Here is a 20515-nt window from a genome sequence, read left to right on the forward strand (position 1 = left end):
AAATTAGTGATGTGATTTCCGAGAAGGATTGGAAGGAAGCCACTACTTTAGACAATGTGTTGTTAAAAGTTATCGAATTTACCACCCATTGCTGGCCTGAACCTAGAAGTTTGAACGGCGATCTACGCAGTTTTGCTCAAATTTCAGAGGAACTGTCTGTTGAGAACGGCGTAGTACAAAGGGGTGAGAAATTTGTCCCACCTTTTAAATTGAGAGAATCTATTATTAATAAGGCACACCAAGGGCATTTAGGGACAACTAAAACCTCCATGCGCATTAAACAACATTATTGGTGGCCCTCAATAGATGTCCAGGTTAAAAATTTGATTGACTCATGCCCGGAGTGTTTATTATCCGACAAACATTGGCGCACTTTGAAAGTCCCTCTTCATCCGACGGTTTTTCCTAACTCTCCCTGGGAGAAAGTTGGAATAGATTTTTCAGGGCCATATTCCATTCTCCAACAAGAGAATAAGTACATTATTCTTTTGGTGGATTATTTTTCAAAGTGGATGTGCTTTGATTTTGTTAAATCTCCTGATTCAGATTCCACAATAACATTTCTCAAAAAAGTGTTTGAATTAGAAGGATCTCCCAAATTTATCGTCACAGATAACGGGACTCATTTCGTCTCGGATAAAATGTGCAAATTTTTAGAAAAATTAGACATTAAACAACTCAAAGTCTCTCTTTATTCTCCAGCTTCGAATGGTCTTGTCGAGAGGGGGAATAAAGTGATCAAAGAGGGCGTCCAGACGGCAATTTCTTGCGGTTACAAGGTAGATGAGTTCATAAAACAAAAAGTTTGGCACTATAATACCTCCCCTCATTGCGTAACTGGGGTCTCCCCATTTTCATTACTGAGAGGTAGAGAGAATCGTTCTGTTTTATTTCCTTCCTGGTTACACCAGGACTCTGCCAGTAAAACTATTGATTTAGATTCTGTCAAGAAATCTGTTCTAGAAAAACAGTGTCAAATGAAATTACAATTTGATGGCACCTCTGAAGGTAAATTGGTGGACCTACTGGCAGGTGACTGGGTTTTAATCAAGAACCCAGGTAGAGTAATTAAAGGACATTCAAAATTTTTTGCACCTGTTCAGGTGATTAAAGTGAGTAAAGGAGCAGCCTTTCTGGGAAAAAAGGGTTGGTGGAACAAACGCCAGTTAGTGAAAGTCTCTGATCACCAAGCAGAAATTATCAAAAACAGAAAGTATAATGATAAATCTGGTAATTTGAATTGGAGTTTTTGGATGGATGCACATTCTGTATCTGGTGTCCCTAACCATTCTTACTCACAAAACCCTCATTCTTCAAAGCAACTCCCTGAGGAGAATTCACTGGTTCCTCCAAACGTTGTCATTAACCAAGAAGCCCCTATTCACATGAAAGTTTCTTCTTTCGGCAGACACATCAGGGCTCCTGAGAGGTATAACGAATTCATTAAATTCTAGATTTTATCTACTTGTATTTAACACATATTAATTTCCTTTAAATTTGTTGTAAGGGGGAAGGTGGTGTAATGCTGAGCTTGGCTCGCGTTACCACTTTAACGTGGGTTTGGCTCGTGAGTTTGACTCACATCTATATCACGAGCCAAAACCTGGGAATAGTATTGTTTCAATTTAAAATGTATATCCACGAGCCACGGCCCGTGCATACTATGTTGTTGTGTTTTAAACTACTTCCCTCGTGCATGAACGCCTGTGTCTTTCCGTTTGCCATTGTAACCACCGGCTTCACGGAGACCAGACGTTCATGACGGGTGGAGTTACCTTTCAGAAGAATAAACTTCACTTACCGGAATAACAGCTTCTTCCTTATTTATAACAAATATTGACTGAATGCTTCTCCCACATCGTTTGAATGTATTCATGATGTGTTGTTCCCTAAAATTACTTTTTGTTTCTTTTTCTATGTTTTTTCAGACTGTGAATGTTAGCTAAATATTTATGTTATATAAATAAAGAAAATATTGGCATCTTGCAGCTGGATCAAAGACCCTTTCCTAGGTAACTTTTTCTGTCGGCATCGCAAAGAAATACATATTTATGGGGTAAAAATGCTAGTTCTAAGCAACCATTGCTGTTTATTAACTTTTGGAACAGTGTAAAATCCAGTAAATGAAAGATGAATCCTTATTTGCTGTATCAGGATGTATGTTTATTCTTGGTAATCAAATAATCAAGTACAGCATTTAGATAAGGTAGTAATCCAGGTTCCAGTTAAGGTTAAGATAAATGCCCCACCGGGAGCAGCTGCCCTGCTGCTCAGCCTCCAAGGTAACTGACAGTACACTTAAAGATACACAGATAGAACTAAGGATGACATCATAGAGACAGGCTGAGCAGCAGAGTACAAGAGACTAAGAAAGGACAAGAAAGAGAGAAGAGCAGGGAGAAGCAGGATACAACACACCTTCCCCCTTTAAAAGAAAAGTTGAAGAAGATAAAATAGAGAGCAGAAGAGTAGAATAGAGGAACAACATAAAAACGCACCAAAATAAACACCCTCATCAGAATGGTGGAGAGAAGAGGAAACGCACAAAATAAACTCCGTCTTCAGAATGGTGGAGAGAAGAGGTAAGTGCGAGGGTACCAACATTATACCAACACCATGAGCTAACAAAATTAAAAGCGGTTATGATAACCACTTGCCAAAATCAACATTAGAATGGAAATGGAACTGAACACCTCAATGAAAATTTGAGCAATAAAGGTTCAGTAGCGTCAATCATAAATGAAATCTGAACACCTCTAAAAAACATAGAGCACCGAAGTGGTTCATCATACATAAGCACCAACAGAATTGAGCCCTAGGCTCATCACCAGTAATAATAAATAGAACTGTGAATCAATACGAATAGAACACCTCTAGCGAAGTAGAGCACCAAAGTGGTTCAGAAAATGAAAGCATGAATATAACTGAGCACATCTACGGCTCATCACAAACACTGAGCATGAAAATGTAATATTAACACTTCTAACAAAATAGAGTTAAGCATAGATAACACTGAGCACCTCAACAAACGTCGAGCAACTAAATGGCTCAGTAGCAATATGAATAAAACTGAGCACTCCTATGGCTCATCATAAACATTGAGCCCTCTGTGGCCCATCATCAATAAGCAAAACCAGAATGGAGCACCTCAATAGATATTGAGCAAATAAATGGCTCCAACAAACGTAGTAGAATTAAAATTCCTAAAGCTAACCTCCAGAAGATACACATGGAAATGAACTCCTCAAATAAATTGAGCATCAAATGGTTCATTTCAGTACAAGTAAACATAGAAATAATTGAGCGTCACACTTGCCCATTACCTGTAATAATAAAAAGCATTATACACCTCAAACAAATAGAGCTCTAACGAGGTCCAGTAAACTAAACAACTGCACAATAAACGGTGTAGAGCACCTCAATAAATATATTGAGCACAAAAATGGCTCTCCACAAAAAGATTAGGATGCCCAGCTCTGAGCCATCCTGAGCTTCAAAGTAAGAATTATCAACGACCTGCATAAAATGGCTTGCATAAAGTATCACATAACAGGTAATAAATTACATTAAACTTTAAATCATCAGACCAATAGCACAGTTTGTAAATGCATTGAAATATAAGATGCAATTAGCAATATTTTAAACATAACAAATTAAAATAATAAATGTAGTCACCGTTGTCTGATTTCCGGAGGCAGCTTGCTGAAAATGCTAGTAAACTTTTCCATATAGAGACTGTCACCAACTGCAAGAAGATTGTAAATCTGATTTTCGGAGGCAGCTTTCCTAATACTCCGGTAAACTTTTCCATATAGAGACTGTCACCAACAGCAAGAAGATTGTAAACACAACCGAGTCTACACTGAAGAAGATATGGTGAGCGACATCTCACCCGAACCCAAAGCAGTCTCCTCGAAGTCGTCACCCCACCACCGCAGAAATTCACAAACCGATCCAGGCGAAAAAGAAAATAGCCACCAGATCCTCCTTTGGCTTCTCCCTGCTCTTCTCTCTTTCTTGTCCTTTCTTAGTCTCTTGTACTCTGCTGATCAGCCTGTCTCTATGATGTCATCCTTAGTTCTATCTGTGTATCTTTAAGTGTACTGTCAGTTACCTTGGAGGCTGAGCAGCAGGGCAGCTGCTCCCGGTGGGGCATTTATCTTAACCTTAACTGGAACCTGGATTACTACCTTATCTAAATGCTGTACTTGATTATTTAATTACCAAGAATAAACATACATCCTGACACAGCAATTAAGAAGTCATCCTTAATTTATTGGATTTTACACTGGTGACGATTTAAGGAAAGAAACCACGCGTGATCAAAAAGATACTGTAGTGTGTGGTTGTTGTCAGTAATGACGCGCATGTACACATGCGCGTCATTCACAACAACAAACATCGTGTTGTGGTTTAAATATGAAATGTAAGTTAGTACCGCGAGTTAGTATGTTGTTCCTTGAATGTTGATGTGTGCATGCGAGTCTGTGTCGCGTGTGAGAGTCGCGTGTGTGTGTTGATGTTCGAATAAAGACGCGCTGATGAAATAGAGTTGCCGAACTGTTAACCGGCATTCAGGATCCTACGCTTAGACTGTGAACATTACAAATAAAGACTCTCCTTACTTGAACAGTTCAAATTGCTTCTTAGAAGTTTCCTCTTCTTTTATTACACTGGCGACGATCGGGAACACGTTTTCATACGTGCAACGAGTACATTTTTCAAGGATTTTCATTTTTTTTGCAACAAATCGTCTTCATTGGCTGTAACTCTTGGGAGATTTCACACCAGCACCTCCTATTGGATGGTTTTCAACGCTTCTGATTGGATTACAATATATGGATTAGTAAGAGCTCTTTTCATTGGCTATTTTCTGAGCATCTTCTAAAAAAAAACAAAAAAAAAAAAAAAAAAACGAATACTTTATTATTCAGCTCATTGAGGATCAGCAACAACTGGAATATAATTGTTTGGAGAGGCATTGACAAGGAGAAATTGACAGTAAGTGACATCTATGATTCGCACACACTGTTGTGAGTCATAAGTAATTCTATTATAAACAATTGTTTCTTTTTACTTTAAACCCTTGTTTAATCAACCATGACTGGAATTCAACCTCCTCCTTTATTTTTAGCCAACAAAGGTGACCCTCCTATCGAATGGGACATTTGGGAACCTATGTTTTTAGCGTATGTTGACGTTTTAGAGGAAGGAGAGTGTGAAGCAGAAAGGAAACTAGCTTTATTGAAGCATTGTCTTGGTGGAATAGCTCTCAAAGAATTCAAAAGTCTCCCTCCATTAAGTGACACCTCTAATTTAAATGTATATCAAATTGCTACCAGGCAATTAGCCATTAGGTATGGGAAAAAGATTAATATGGTTATGGAAAGATTTAAAATCTACTCAAGAAAACAACAAGCAGATGAATCTATTGACAACTATGTATCTGCATTGAGAGCATTGGCAGTAACTTGTGATTTTGAACACATTAACTATGACCAGGTTTTAAGAGACCAGATCCTTATGTGTACAAACAACAAGAAGATACAACAAAGACTATGGACAACTTCAGACATGACTTTAAATGCAGCAATTGAAATTGCAAAATCAATAGAGCACTCAGAAAAATTTGTAGATGAAATACGTTCACAGAATAGCAGTAAATCTGATATTTCAATTGTAAACAAGGAAAGTGAGAGATTTAAAGATTCAGGGAAATATGGGAAATATACCAAGAATGATAACCAGTATAAAATGAATACAGGAATAGATGGCAGAAACCTGATCAGAGAATGAATACATGGCAAAGATCTGATCAAAGAGTGAATATGTGGCAGAAACCTGATACAAGAACTTATAATATGTACTGTTTCAGATGTGGTAGTAATCTTCACTTGGGAAATTCGAGATTGTGCCCAGCTTTAGACAAAGTGTGTTCAAGATGTGAAAAAAAGGGGCATTTTTCAAAAGTTTGCAGATCAGCACCAAGGAAAGTCAGTTTAGTGCAAGAACAGGAACAAGAGAATTCAAGTGATTGTGAATTTGACGTAAATACCATAATGTGTATAACTAAGGAGCAAAAAGTAAGGAAATTCCCTTCGTGTTTTATCACTATTAATGGAGTCTCTACCAAAGTATTTGTTGACTCTTGCTCATGGTACACAGTTCTACCTAATATCTTGTTCAAATCTAACTGGCCTGATATCAAACTATTACCACCAGATGTCACACCAAGTGGATATACAGGACATAAATTGCAACTCATTGGTTATTTTGTTGCTGAACTGAAATTTAAAAACTACTCTGCACATGGGAAAGTGTATATAACAGAATCTGGTGATTCATTATTGAGTTGGCCACACGCTGATCAACTAGGTATGAAACTTGATCCTAGTGCTGATCCACCTGTTTACGCAATTGATTCTGGATCCAACGAATCTGCACATAGTGAAACTGGAGGAGATTTGATTTCAAAAGTTAAAGAAGCATTTCCCAACTTATTTCGTGATGTTCTAGGCAAATATAAGGGATTTGAACATCGAATAAAAGTACATGCAAATGCTTTACCTGTCCGCCATAAAGTAAGAAATGTACCTCTTTCTTACAGAGGAAAGTTGAAAGAAATTCTTAATGACATGTGTAAAAAGAACATCATAGAACCCATTGAATCGTCTCCATGGGTTTCTCCCGTCGTAATTTCGATCAAATCTGGGGGAGATCTTCGTGTGTGCATAGATTTGCGCAGTTTGAACAATGCAATTTGCGTAGACTCACATCCTTTGCCCAATCTACACGAAATGGTATCTACTCTTAACAACGCAATTTTTTTTTCATGTTTAGACCTAGCGAGTGCATATCATCAAGTGGTCTTACATGAAGACTCAAAAGACTTAACTGCTTTTATAACCCCTGAAGGACTATATAGATTTTGCAGGATGCCTTTTGGGTTAGCAAGTGCAGCTGCAGTTTTTCAAAGGCTGATGAAAGAGACACTGGATGGTTTAACTGGGGCAGTCGCATTCCAAGATGACATTTTAGTTTTTGGGAAAGACATAATTGAACATGACAACCATCTATTTAAAGTATTAAACGCCTTAGCCGAGAAGGGGCTAACATTACGTGCATCCAAATGTAAATTTAGGAGAGATGAAGTAGAATATCTTGGACATTGTATTAGTGCTAATGGCATTAGACCTAAAAACTCACATTTAGAAAACATCAGCAAAGCTCCTATTCCTCAGAACAAGGAACAGTTAGTTGCATTCTTAGGTCTTGTTGAATTTTATTCAAAATTTATCCAAAACTATGCGAGTGTAATTGAACCTTTCAGAATGCTTTTGAAAAAGAATGCAAAATTTGAGTGGACAGAAACTATGACAGGAACTTTCAATACTGTGAAGTCAATGATTACCAAGGCACCTTGTCTTAAGCCATTTGTAATTGGCAAGAAATGTATAGTGACAGTAGATGCAAGTAATTGTGGGTTGGGTGCTGTGCTGATTCAAGAGGAGTGGGGTAAAGAATGGATTGTTTCATATGCTTCAAGAACATTGAGAGAGACTGAACGTCACTATTCGGTGATTGAAAGAGAACTTCTGGCGTGTGTTTGGGGTGCTGAACATTTCCGACCTTTCTTATGGGGAACGAAATTCACTATAAAAACTGATCACAAGCCTTTAGTACATATATTATCACCAGGTGGAGGACGCACCCTATCTTCAAGACTAGCCAGATTATCATCAAGGTTGCAAAATTTCCAATATTCTTTAGAATATATTCCTGGGAAATCGAATGTTCATGCAGATTGTATGTCAAGGCTTCCATTACCATGCAGGGATTCTGATGTGATTGATAAAGACGAATGTGAAGTAGCATGTGTTTATAATGACATTAATTTAGTGTTTGGTGAAAATTCAATAGTTGAAGAGGAAACATGGAATGAGGAAATGAACAAAGATTTAGAACTCACAAAAGTGAAAGAATATGTGTTGACTGGTTGGCCTGAAGGGAAGAACTTTACAGGTGGTTTAATGAGTTATCACATGATTAAGGATGAATTAACCATAGAAAATGGTATATTGTTAAGGAATGATAAATTTATCCCACCCTTCGGTCTCAGAAAAAAATTCTTGGATTTGGCTCATGTTGGGCATTTTGGAATATCAGTCACTAGAAGACGGTTGAAGAATAATTTCTGGTGGCCAGGTATAGATTATTTTGTTGAGCAACAGGTAAAATTGTGTGATTTGTGTACTAACAGTGACAAAACGGCCAAAGCTTTGCCCAGTGTGCCACAACCTGTCAGTTTACCAGCATCACCATGGAATAAGATTGGGATTGATATAATTGGTCCATTTAGTGTTTTACCACAACAACATTCGTTTGGCATAGTACTTATAGATTACTTTTCAAAATGGCCAGAGATAAAAACAGTCAAAGAAGTGACTAGTGATACTATAATACAGTTTATGGATGAAATTTTCTGCAGAGAGGGTATTCCCCAGGAAGTAGTGACGGATAATGGTCCACAGTTTGTTAGTAGACAAATGGAAAAGTATTTTAGTAGATGTGGCATTTTTCACAGAAGGATAGCAGTATTCCATCCTGAGGCCAATGGCCAAATAGAAAGATTCAATAGGGTTGTCAAGGAAGCTATCCAACTAGCTGTCAAAGGTGGATTGTGCTGGAACAAAGCTTTACAGTCCATGTTATTATCTTATAGGACTACTCCTAATGCAATTACTTTACTGTCTCCTTTTGAAATGTTAAGAGGGCGTAAACCCAGCACTAATTTAGTTCCTTGGTGGTTAAAGAATAAGGATAGTAACCATATTGATTTTGCAGAAGTGGATTTTAAGGAGATTCGCAGGAAAGTTAACGCTTATAAGGAAAAGATGAAGGAAGAATTATCAAGGGAGAGAACAAGGAGTTGTGTGCCTGTACACGTTGGTGACTTTGTGAGGTTGAAGAAAGGCAGTTATGTACATAAAGGGTTGGCAAAGTGGTCTGATCCTATTAAAGTTGTTGAAGTGTTCAGGAACGCTGTTAGAGTAACTGATGGTAGTGTGTGGCATTTCAGCAGAGTCTCGAGATATAATGGTAGAAAAGAATTTTACGGAAATGTTTCATCAAATACAGCTTTGAATGAAGATAATTCATTCAATGTATTTCTAGATGTTGATGTTAATGACTCAAAGTCATCTGTATTTACTACCGCTACTAATGACAGTGAATTATCTACTGTTTCCACTGATTGTGATTCACAAGAATTATTGAGGAGTTCAAGATGTCGGAGAATTCCTTCAAGATTCAATGATTTTGTTCTGTCTTGAAAAACAAAAAAAAAAAAAAAAAAAGGGAGGGAGGTGTGTAGTGTGTGGTTGTTGTCAGTAATGACGCGCATGTACACATGCGCGTCATTCACAACAACAAACATCGTGTTGTGGTTTAAATATGAAATGTAAGTTAGTACCGCGAGTTAGTATGTTGTTCCTTGAATGTTGATGTGTGCATGCGAGTCTGTGTCGCGTGTGAGAGTCGCGTGTGTGTGTTGATGTTCGAATAAAGACGCGCTGATGAAATAGAGTTGCCGAACTGTTAACCGGCATTCAGGATCCTACGCTTAGACTGTGAACATTACAAATAAAGACTCTCCTTACTTGAACAGTTCAAATTGCTTCTTAGAAGTTTCCTCTTCTTTTATTACAGATACTGCAACAAAAGAAACTAATTGAACCTCATGCCCAACATCTAGATTGCCCCACCGGTGTCTACAACAGCAGACAGCCAGAAGTAAGTTGGGTTTAGGACATTTTAAAGTAAGCTTAAACTGTGGATGTTTAAGTTGTCACCTGCTGTTTGAAATCTGCTTTTATATACTATAATATGCAGCTACATGTGGAGACTCCCTGCCTTACAGTCATCTTTTAAAAGGAAGCAATTTGATTTGAATAACTTGGAACTTGTACATGAATACTTTATGCTGCCTACTACCAGCTTTCATGTGGCTGAAAATGAGTAGATAGTATATTCTGAAACAAACTTTGCTGCCATCAGAGTTGTGAAATAATCTAGCGTTGGTGTGCTGTGAACAGTTATCAATTTTGGCTCTGCATCTGAGATGAGCTGGAGAGTCTGTGAACCCTGCTGAAATTACTTGGTGTACTTTAAAGGAAATTCCTCCCTCCTAGATGGTATCATCCTTCGCACTACTTTGGGGAAAAGGTGACTTTTATGGACTTTTTGATCGCTTTACCATGGCCATTGGCAGTTTCGTTGTTGCAATGCCGTTTAACTGTGTTTTCTTTTAAAATGAGCACAAGCTGACTTTTAAAAATATCTCCACTCTTGCGCCTGCACGCGCGCTCTTACCTGTCACCATGGACTCCTGAAGTTCCTTCATAGCTTCTCCTGTGACGTTCTGGCATTGTTAAATCAATCCCTCTAACTGCTAACAGACGCTATGCTGCAAAAGTGTGCCATGAGCCACTCGGCGCCGCGTCAAAAGCGTGCCGCCATTTTGGGTTGGTCGTGGCTCAGTCTGCAGGTTGGTGCAAATCTTCAGTTTGCCAACCAGCTTCATTACGTGTGTTCTCCTTTGGCAACTGCATCGAGGCAGTTTCAGAGAAGCATCTGGTGGCTATTTTCTTTTTCGCCTGGATCTGTTTGTGGATTTTTGCGGTGGTGAGGTGACGACTTCGTGGAGACTGCTTTGGGTTCGGGTGAGATGTCGCTCACCATATCTTCTTCAGTGTAGACTCGGTTGTGTTTATCCCATCCTCGTCGCCAGTGTAAAATCCAGTAAATGAAAGATGAATCCTTATTTGCTGTATCAGGATGTATGTTTATTCTTGGTAATCAAATAATCAAGTACAGCATTTAGATAAGGTAGTAATCCAGGTTCCAGTTAAGGTTAAGATAAATGCCCCACCGGGAGCAGCTGCCCTGCTGCTCAGCCTCCAAGGTAACTGACAGTACACTTAAAGATACACAGATAGAACTAAGGATGACATCATAGAGAGAGGCTGAGCAGCAGAGTACAAGAGACTAAGAAAGGACAAGAAAGAGAGAAGAGCAGGGAGAAGCAGGATACAACAAGCAGATTACAAGTTTGTGAACGTTATTGCATTTCCTTTTTCCTCATCCCCATCCCCATCCTTACCTCGTGAGGCGCGCCAGCCCCGCCAATCAGATTCCTTTTCAATTAGTGTTAGAGATTTTTATTAGAAATCTTTACCCATTCTGAGGGGGAGTGGGTAACATCCGGGAGAGAAAAGGAAGTACTGCTTACTTCCTGTCTCTTCACAACATGGTTCCGGGAAGACATTTAATTCTAGTAGGTGTTGTAGTGAAATGTATAACACTTCTTACAGTAGGATGCAGGTCTCTCCTCCACAGAAGTCTGAAACTAGGAAAGAAGTAATTCTACAAAGTAGGGCCGCCTATCTTTGAGGCATTCCCGCAGATAAGGTCACTTCCACTTTTCGATTTTCAGACTGAATCGAGCAAGAATGTTTTAAACTCGACATGCCACCAGTCGTATGATTATTCTTTTTTTTCAAATATTTTTTATTTGGTTTTTAAAGCCGATGCAACTGTGTTGAGATGTTAAAGTAATTCACTGCAAACCATATGCATTTCACTTTCACAGTATGTGCATAAAGTAGGCCGCTACATGACATAATTCAAAAGAGGGATATTATTTGTAGTTGTGCTGTTAAGAGAAAGGCTCTGAAGCATTGTTTAAAAGGTCCAGGAGATCTGAAATGTATCTAACCTCTGTGCTGCGAACTGGGGGAGGGGGAAGGGGTGTTGAGCAACCAAGGGGGGAGGTGGGCATATCACAGAGGAGGTTCAAGTGTTAGTAATGCACTATGAAAAAGTAGTAGAAGCATGAGTTGTTTGCTTCAAAGAGGGTGGAGACATAAAGTATCTGGCGGCCGGTGCTGGAGAGCGGAGGGTGTCGCTGAGGTAGAAAGGGGGTGGAGGGGATCATGGTCCTGGAGGGTTGGAATAGAGTATTGGGAGTCAGTAGCTGCGTGGGCATCGCAAGTGGAGTATCAGATGGGTGAAGCTCAGGGAGGTAGGTCATCGTTTACCTTCTGTTGGAATTCCAGTAGGAGAGTGGCCCACTGGGTAGAGATGGCCTCCGCGAAACAGAGGGCCACCTCTTCTGCATTCTACCACTTACTCATTGTCCCATACAAAGCCTGTACCGGCGGGGGTGTTGGGGAGCGCCAGTGGATTGTGAGTGTACGCTTAGCCAGAAGGAGCGCTAGTGCTGTGGAAGAGCAGGGCACAAATCCTAAAAAAAGAAGTGGGGGGCGCTGAGGTCACAATAGGAAGTGACGTCACGAAAGGTGGCTTGCACCATCAGACTCATTGCCTCCCCTCGCTCACTCCTTAGATGCGATTGCATCGGAGAAGCCAGCGCGCGAGCAGCATTCTGAATGAGCTCCGATCTTGCTCCAGAGAGGTCAAAGAGTAAATGTGTGGCTCCATTTGCTCCAGTTATCAAGCTCTCGATAAAATAAGTGGGGGGACGCCGTCCACCCGCATGGTACCCCGACTCGAGCCCTGTGAAAGAGTATGTACTTTGTGTTTCTTCCACTGCCTGAAGATGCCCAATGTGTGTAGGTCTGAAAGTTCCGTAACCTCTTGTAAAGTGGAAGAGGTGTGGCGCAGCGGCCAGGGCAACTGACGTAGGAACCCGGGGGCTCATGGTTCGATCCCCGGTGTCGGCGGCAGATCAGCCCAGCACCATGTGACTCTGGACAATAGCTCGCTTAATCTTCCCGAGGGCCCACAGTGCCTTGACACCTTCAGGTAATTGTTCACGCTTTACAAATACTGGACATTTATATTTAAAGTAGGGTGTTGTTAGACCTGGCACCTTGGCGTGAGTTTCCCTTCCACTTTTTGCTGATGTGCCTCAGATGTTTTTGCTGGTGTCCGCTGCTCAGGGCACTGCGCCACGGCCAATCCGTGCCGCAGTGCAAGTGCTCCCAATGTAAAGTATAACTGTGATTGATTTCCATGATTGGCTCATTGGATTTACTGTCAGTCCCCAGTAAAGTGCACCAGGAGTGCCAGGGCTTGTAAATGCCAATACTGCTAGTGGGCCTGCAGCGCTGGTTGCGCTACCCACAGAAGCAGCCTTTTAAAATGTGTCTAGGGTCTGCCATTGCAGAACCTGCGTGCAGTCTGGTACTGTCATGCTGGCTGGGCAAGTGCACACACTTGCCAGCCTCTAAACCTTCCCTTTACTTCATATTAGTCACCCCTATGGTAGGCCCAAGGGCAGGGTGCATTGTAAGTGTAAGGTAGGACATGCCCTGATGTGTGAGGCATGTCCTAATAGTGAATTACAGCCAAATTCATTTTTCACTATTGTAAGGCTACCTGTTCTCTTAGGCCAAGTTGGGCTGCTGGAATTATTACACTCTATAATCCCAGCAGGCTCAGGGAACATGGTAGAAAGTCAAGTTTAGTATGCCTGAACTCAGAATAATAAAATACTTCTTTTAGTAAAGTTTATTTTAATATCCTGTGTTTGCAAATGCGACTTTTAGAAAGCTAGCATTTGCTTGCCTAACCATTTCAGCCCGCCTCTGCTATGATGTGTATCTGACTGTCTGGGATATGTGAGTGACGGGGCTGGGGGATGACAGGTGGTGAATGCAAGGATTACACCTTAGTGGGAGGTGGGAGTGCCCCTGGACTCTGAATAGGGCTGTGCTCTGCCACCACAATACTGGCTCCACCTCCCGGAGAGCGACTGATGACTCAGCCCGACACCTGGCCCAGGAAGGGAGAAGCACTGTCAACAAAGTACTCCTGGCTGCCCCTGTCCACACAATGCTGGCTCCACCTCCTGTGGAGCGTCTGATGTGCCATCCCTGCTCCCTCAAAGGAGAGACCAGAGTACACCCAACAAAGTGCTCAGAGACTGAAAGAAGTTATGCAAAGGCCCCCCGGCCTGTAAGAACAAAGAAAATGCTGTATAAAAGTAGGAGCCCTGCTCCTTGTAAATCAGAATCCTGTTTCCCACAAAGAACCTCTGCCCAACTAGAAGGAGAAGAAGACGCTGGAAGGACTGGCCTGCTGATTGCCTTGCTGAGGAAGGAGAGGAAAAGACTTGCTGAAAAGACTTTGTAGATTTGTGCTAGAAACTTTCTCCAAGGGCTTGACTGAGCTTGCCCCCTAACCTGAGCCACAGGATCATCTGGCTCTACCTGCTCTCTGCTCATCTGCCGATAATCGTGAGGATTCCTGCCCCCGCCGGAGCCGTGACCCTGGTGCCCCCCAGCTCCTCCTTGAGGCCTTGACTGCCGCTGCCTGGCCGTTCCCGCTGAGGAAGAGCCCCGCTCCGCCGAGCCGCTCTTCCCCCGCTGTGTCAGGCCGCCTGGTCACAATCGCCACTGGAGGCTCGCTGCTGTGACCTTGGTGCCCCCCAGCTCCTCCTGAGGCAGTGACCAACTGTGTTTCACCATCCCCGCCGAGGGGGAGCCCCGCTCCGCTCAGCCGCTCTTCCCCCCGCCGAGTGAAATTGCCGTGTCACCTCGCTGCACAAAGGCTCACTGGTGTGCCCCCCACGCTCCTGCCTGAAACCCCCACCGGACCCCAAAGACCCAGAGAACAGATCCCCCGAAGTCCGGACGCCTCGGGTGCCAGCCTCGCTCTACCCTGGATCCGCTGTGCGCCTCGCCTCCACCTTCGCCGATACCAAAAGCCCCAAGGTACGTCTCACTCGCAACGGGCTCGGGGCCCGCAACGTTTTATTTCCCCGTATTGCCTGGGAACGGTACGCTTGTCATTGTCCTCTTGAACGACTGGGGTACTGAGGAGCTGTACGCCACGGACCCCTCTAGCGCCTTTGAAACCAGAGCGCTTTTACCCGGCGCGTATGCACCCGCCTGCCAGCTAGTGCTTGTGTGCTGACAGGAGGAGGCACGCACACGGGTGACCTGATCGACTCGAGGGCGAGTTGCACGGAAGCGGTATGACGCGTACCCCAGGCGGGGACATCACTGTGAAACTCGAAGCGCATTTGAATCTGAGCGCATTGTGAACTGGGTGCATTATTTTTGGCTAGTGCGCTTTCCTCCCACCTGGACTGTACGCTTCCCCCCCTTTGAAAAGACCGGTTCGCTCCGTACCGGTACCTTGGAGCCCTACGCTTCGGTCCTTATTGTGAAGCTGTACGCCGCGTATGCCGTCTCACGCGAAATGCGTGAGTCGCGGTAGGGTGTTGCCCGTTTTCACTGGGAAAAGCGCACAGAAGCGCTACGAAGCGGCTAGTGAGCCCCAAAAAGGTCTCGAGGAACTAAGAACAGTTTAAAAGTACCAAAAGAGATATACTGGAAGTAAAAAGAGACTAACAGGAAACAGCTTGCAATATAGAAGAGAACTTGCCTATTTACAATCTTGTGGCTACTTAGAAAAACGTTATTAATGGTCTTGTGATAAATACTTGCCTGCAGAGATATATTTTTACATAAAGAAGACGTATTTTTACATATCTACAGCCTGGTGTCCATTTGTGGGGGGATTGGCATATTTTCATGTGTGTGTTATTACAAATGCTTAATTCAGAAACGCCTGAAGAATAGCCTTGGCTGCTCACGCCACGCACCTAGAGGGTGAGCAAGGGTAATTCTAAGGGGTCATCTTTCGCCCTGACTTAGAGGAGAGGGGCCCTGCTTGTCACAAGTGAATACTTGCGCAAACCAGAGACCCCCAATTCTAACAGGTGTATAATGCACCAGCAGCTGCAGAGCAACGGGCAAGACCATAATATGTGTGGAAGATCATCGTTTGAGTCGTGGCAGCGGGGTCAGCTAGTCTGCACATCTGGGTAGTAGCGGTTTAGCGGGCCGGGGTGAGGTACGCTCTATGCAGTACGAAGAAGTGAAGTTTTTTTTAGTGAGAGTCTTGTGATACCTGCTGTGGGTACTCCAAAGCCTGTTCACATCCCTTATCATGTAAGGCTCTCCCAAAGTCTTCTTCCCATCTATTTCTTAGCCCTGTGAGAGGGATAGCGAGGAGTTCTTGGATCGTCTTGTAAAGCCTGCGCCTATCATGAGTATGAAGTGCAAGGCCCTATGTGTGTTTGGTTCTGTGTCTGACGTATCCCAGAGAGTATGGCAAGTGTTTGTTTTGGAGCTGTCTGTATATAAGAAGCAGACAAGGGGGGATTGCATAATTTGCCAATAGCTGTTCAAAGGGAAGGAGTTGGCCCTTGTGAAGAGATCACTGATTGTAAGTAATGAGCACTTTGTTCAAGCAGACAAGTCTGCTGTGAAAAAAAAACTTCAGAAATTTGGGAAGGCCAATCAGGGGAAGGTTAGGTGTGTAGGCAGGTCTGACTCTGGCCAGGCAATGGACTTGAAGCATGCAAGCTCGTGCCGCAGATGCCTACAAGGGCCAAGGGGATGGGGGCGACAACCCAGGGAGGAAACAGTTATGCACAGTAGCAGTCGACAGAGCTCCAGGGATGTCGCTTGTTTCACCCATGTTTTGGCCTGCGGCCCAGCGTGAGAGCCACTGTAGCTAGAAAGTAGGCCTCAAATGAGGGGTTGCCGAGCCCGACACGGCCTCCTGCAGTTGCAATTTTCTGAGGACAACACAGCGTCGCTTGGAACCCCAGATAAGTGTGCAGAAGGTGGGAATCTAGTTCGGTGAAAAATGACTGGGGAGGGAAGACAGGAAGGTTGGTGAAATAGTATATTAGTCGTGGTAAAATGACTATTGTTGACAGAGCTTTTTTGCCAAAGGGGGTGAGGGGGAGCGATTGCCAAAAGCTCACATGTGAGCGGATGCCCGCTAGGGCTCTTCGGAGGTTCCGTTCATATAAATCCAGAGGAGCATGGTATAGGTAGACACCCAGATAATGGATTACATCTTGGCACCAACATATCCGCATTCTGCCCAGACGTACCTCAAGTACTGGTTGGTTGGGAGTGAGTAGGTAGACTACTGACTTGGATCAGTTGAGGCATAGCCCAGAGACTTTAGTGGAGGTAGATAGTATGATGTGCAGGGAGGTAAGGTCTGATGTTACATCTCAGAGATATATGAGCAGGTTTTCTGAGTAAAGCGAGACAATATGTTTCTGATCCTCAAAGGGTATGTCACATGTCTCACCCTCCGTGCAAAATTGTATAGATAAGGGCTCCATTGCTAGTGTAAAGAGCGGGGGAGTGGGCCTTCCCTGATGAGTGCCCAGGCACTCTGTAAATGAGTCTGAGATTAGGGGACCCAACCATATCGGCAATGTGGGGTTCTTGTATAGCTGCCGGGTGTATGCTAGTAAACACATTCTCATGCCTAAACGTGCAAGCACAGCGAAGAGTTAGTCCTAGTTAAGGTATCGGATGCTTTTTCTAGATCTACTATTAGACACGCAGCATTGGGGAACGGGCCCCGAACCTGCTCTTGGATGTGAAAAAAGATGGCATATGTTTTGCGAAGTATTCCTGCCTGGGACAAATTTGCTGTGGTCTATGTGTATAATCTGTGGAATCACCTGGGAGTATCTGGTGGCCAAGATTTTACCTAAGACTTTATAGTCTGCTCCTAAGATCTCTATGGGCCTTTAGGAACCTAGGAGTGTGGGGTCTCGGTCAGGTTTTGGAATGAAAAGTAGGAGCAATTCACAAAGTGACTGGGGGATTTCTCTGGATAGGAGGGCTGAGTTGAACATTTCTGTGAGGCGGGGTGCAGGAAGGGAGGAGAAGGTAGCATTATATTCTAGAGGTAGCCCGTCTAAACCCAAAGACTTATGTGACCTCTGTGGCCATGATCAAGGTGTCAAAATTTGCACCTGAGCCTGCGGAGATGAGCAAAAGGGTTAGGTCTGCGATAAAAGCTTGCGTATGACCATCGGAACATCAGTGGGGAACTGGTAGATGGAGGAGTAGTAATTCTGGAATTCTCATCGGATCCCAGATTGGGTACTTTCAATTACCCCTGGGTGTGGATGGATTTCCATGATGGAGCCTGTGGAGGTGTCCTGTCTGATGAGCCAGACAAGTAAGTGTCTGGATTTGTCCCCTTGCCTCTGTGCCTTGGCTACATAGGCTGTAAAGTTGAAGCATCTGAGATGCTCCAGTATGGATCTGTAAACGACCTTTGCCTCTTGATGGGCTGCAAACAAGTTTATTTATTTTATTTTATTTTAAGGTTTTATAGAGCGCGAACTTGACCCGTGAGGGTATCAGAGCGCTTTACATATTCAAAGGGTAGTATAGAGCGTAGTATATCACAGGACCTGTACATCATAGAGCTTACAGAGTTGAGGGGTCATAAGGTAGGCAGGAGATTCCAACAATACTATACATTTGGGGAAGGAGAGACTATACATTGGGGCATTTTACAGAGACAAGAGTTATACAATAGGCAGGAAATCACACGAGTACTGTACAAGGTCGCAGGATGAGGCAATAGTCTCTTAGATAGCTGAGGAGCAGGTTTATCCAAGGAATTTACCCATGAGGAAGGATTTGGCCTCTTTTTTGAAGCATGCAAGGGAGGGGATTGTTCTGATGTCAGGAGGGAGGGAGTTCCATATTCTTGGTGCAGATCCGGCGAAGGCTCGTTTGTAAGTTTTTGTTTTCCTAAAGCGTGCAGGCCGGAGGAGGAAGGTGTTAGCTGATCGTGAGTTTCTGCTTCCTCCAGATAACTCAAGCTTCTGTGCAAGATATGCCGGGGAGTTAGTGTGTACGGCCTTGTGCGTGATGCATGCCAGTTTGAGGTGGATCCTAGCCTCGACGGGAAGCCAGTTCAAAGCTTTCAAGTGAGGAGTGATGTGATCGAATTTTCTAGAGCCTGTAAGAAGTCTGGCGGCTACATTGAGGCAGGTTTTTAACGGAGCCAGCGAGATCTTAGGTAAGCCGGAGAGGGTGGAGCAACCATATTCCAGTCGAGAAATAACTAATGATTGGACTGCTAGTTTTAGGTCAGGAGCGTCAAGAAAAGGTTTCAATTTCCATAGGTAGCTCAGGTGGAATCTGGCAGATTTGGCCATTGCGTTGACATGGTCTCGCATGTTGTAATTGTGGTCCAAGGTAATTCCCAGAGATTTGGCCGAATCCACAATGGTTGGAGAACAGTTTAAGGCAGTGATGGCTTTAATCCATGTCTGGATCTCAGGGTTGTTCTTGGGCGGGGAGATTAAAAGGAACTCAGTTTGGTTTGAGGAGAGCCATCTGATGGTCAGCTTCAGGGCCTCATTCAAGGTGAGGATCTTCGCAAGGGAGGAGATTTTTATGTAGATCTGAGTGTCATCAGCGTACATATGGAAGGAGATATTTGCAGTGCGAAGGACTTCGGCAAGGGGTTCGAGATAGAGATTGAAGAGGGTGGGGGACAATGTTGATCCTTGCGGGACTCCCACCGTGACCATGGAGGGGGCGGACAGTTCGCCATTGATTAAGAATCTCTGAGATCGGTTTTGAAGGTAGGAGCTAAACCAGTCGAGGACTGTACCATCTAATCCCATTCTCAGTTTAAGGCGTTCGAGTAGCATCTCGTGGTTGACCGTGTCGAAGGCGGAGGAAAGATCAAGGAGGATCAGGAGACAGGCTTTATCTTGGTCAAGTGCTAGAAGAGCATCATCGACAATGTGGAGCATGGTGGTTTCAGATCTGTGACCAGGTCTGAATCCAGATTGGCAGTCGTCGAGTAGATGGAAGTTGTTGATGTGGTGACTTAGCTGTGTTTGGACACACTTTTCCAGCACTTTGGCCAAGAGAGGAATGTTGGAAATTGGTCTAAAGTTGTCTGGGGAGGCTGGGTCCAATGACGGCTTTTTCAGAATGGGGGGGACTTGGCCAGCTTTCAGTGAGGCCGGTATTGATCCCTGTCGGAGAGAGGCAATGATTATCGCAGTCCAGCTGGGAATAATAGATTTGGCAACGGTCGCGAGACAGTTCGAGGGGAGCGGGTCGTTGAAATGGTTGTTAGGGTTCAGGGTTGAGAGGATTTTAGCGACAGCGTGTTCATCATAGGGTGTGAATTTGGACCAGTGTGCTTGATTCTTCGGTGCGGACCATGGCGGCAAGGGGAGAGATGTAGGAAGGTCAAGGTTCGGAGGGGGGAGTGAGGCAGCCTTGAGTTCGATATCTAGGGCTTTAATTTTGTTTGCGAAAAATGAGGAGAAGTCCTCGGAGGAGATGAGAGACTTGGGGGTTTCTTTTGTTGTTTTGGACAGTTTGTTCGATTGAAGTTTGACCATCTCAAAGAGTTTGCGAGGTCTGTTCTGGGCATTTCCTAATTCCGCTCGGAAAAATTCCTTTTTTAAGTTGACGATATTCTTGTTGTAAGTATTTCTGGCCTGGCGAAGAAGTTTGAGGTGATCTGCCGAGGGGTGCTGTCTCCAGATTCTTTCGGTTTGTCGGAGGGATCTCCTCTCATCATTGAGGGAACCAGTGAACCATGGGTTTCTATCTTTGACTTGAGTTATTTTTAGTTTAAGAGGGGCTAGGTCATCCAAGATGTTCGACATTGTAACAGA

The sequence above is a fragment of the Lissotriton helveticus genome, chromosome 6 (assembly GCF_964261635.1).
Source record: "Lissotriton helveticus chromosome 6, aLisHel1.1, whole genome shotgun sequence".
NCBI lineage: Eukaryota > Metazoa > Chordata > Amphibia > Caudata > Salamandridae > Lissotriton > Lissotriton helveticus.